We start from the raw sequence: 744 nt of genomic DNA, 5'->3' as shown, positions 1-744 counted from the left end.
TTTACGCATAATACGTAAATTCTCGTTTCTTTCGTTTTGTTCCTCATTAATTATCCATCATGCAGCAGCCATCGTAATTGATTAACTAATTATGGCCGGTATTCATAGTCAAATCTTATATTTAAGATCAACTTAAGTACTGCCTTGATGATGTCATGAACCAATCACAAAGCCGTATTCACATCTTAAGATATTACTTAAGACGATCTTGAAATAACCCAGACAGCACAAGATCTCCTGAGGACGTCCTAAGGACGTCCTGAGGACGAAGAATGTCCTCAGGATGTCCTCAGGATATCCTCTGGATGTCCCCTGGGCATCTATGCTATTAGGGAAGATTCGACTATGAATACCGGCCTATGAATATGGATATTCAGGGATAGATTACTTTTCAGGGGAAATATTAATTCGCATGAAAATTTTCATTTTTTCACTGTTTCGCACTAAAATTGTCACTTTTTCGCTTTACGTGAAAATTTTCACTTTTTCGAATTCATCCTAGGTGAAAAGATATATGATCGATCCCCAGTTTCATTAATACATCTGTATATACAGGGTGTCCCGAAGTCCCATGATGACCCTTGGTGAGAACGTAGAACGGATTGAGGTGAGCAAGAAAGTCCTGTACCGTTTTGCGATATTCGCAATAGTTTTTGAGAAATTAATTATTTTGTCTCAACAAATCAGCGTACAGAAAGCGGCAGCGGAAAGAAAGATGCCTTCGGCCGACGTGCGACCGTGACA

The 744-nt window shown here is 39.4% G+C and overlaps 1 protein-coding gene across 2 annotated transcripts in view; it reads left to right on the top strand.

The window, feature by feature from the left end:
• The window catches only part of LOC116846438 (serine--tRNA ligase, cytoplasmic), a 9,574-nt gene that overhangs the window by 1,402 nt on the left and 7,428 nt on the right, over positions 1–744 (top strand). The gene's annotated exons all lie outside the window — the stretch shown is intronic.

Source organism: Odontomachus brunneus, unplaced genomic scaffold (assembly GCF_010583005.1).
Source record: "Odontomachus brunneus isolate Ranch 3 - 2012 unplaced genomic scaffold, Obru_v1 Obru_scaffold_064, whole genome shotgun sequence".
Lineage (NCBI taxonomy): Eukaryota > Metazoa > Arthropoda > Insecta > Hymenoptera > Formicidae > Odontomachus > Odontomachus brunneus.
The sequence above is the reverse complement of the archived record's forward strand: the minus strand, read 5'-3'. Positions and strand labels throughout refer to the sequence as shown.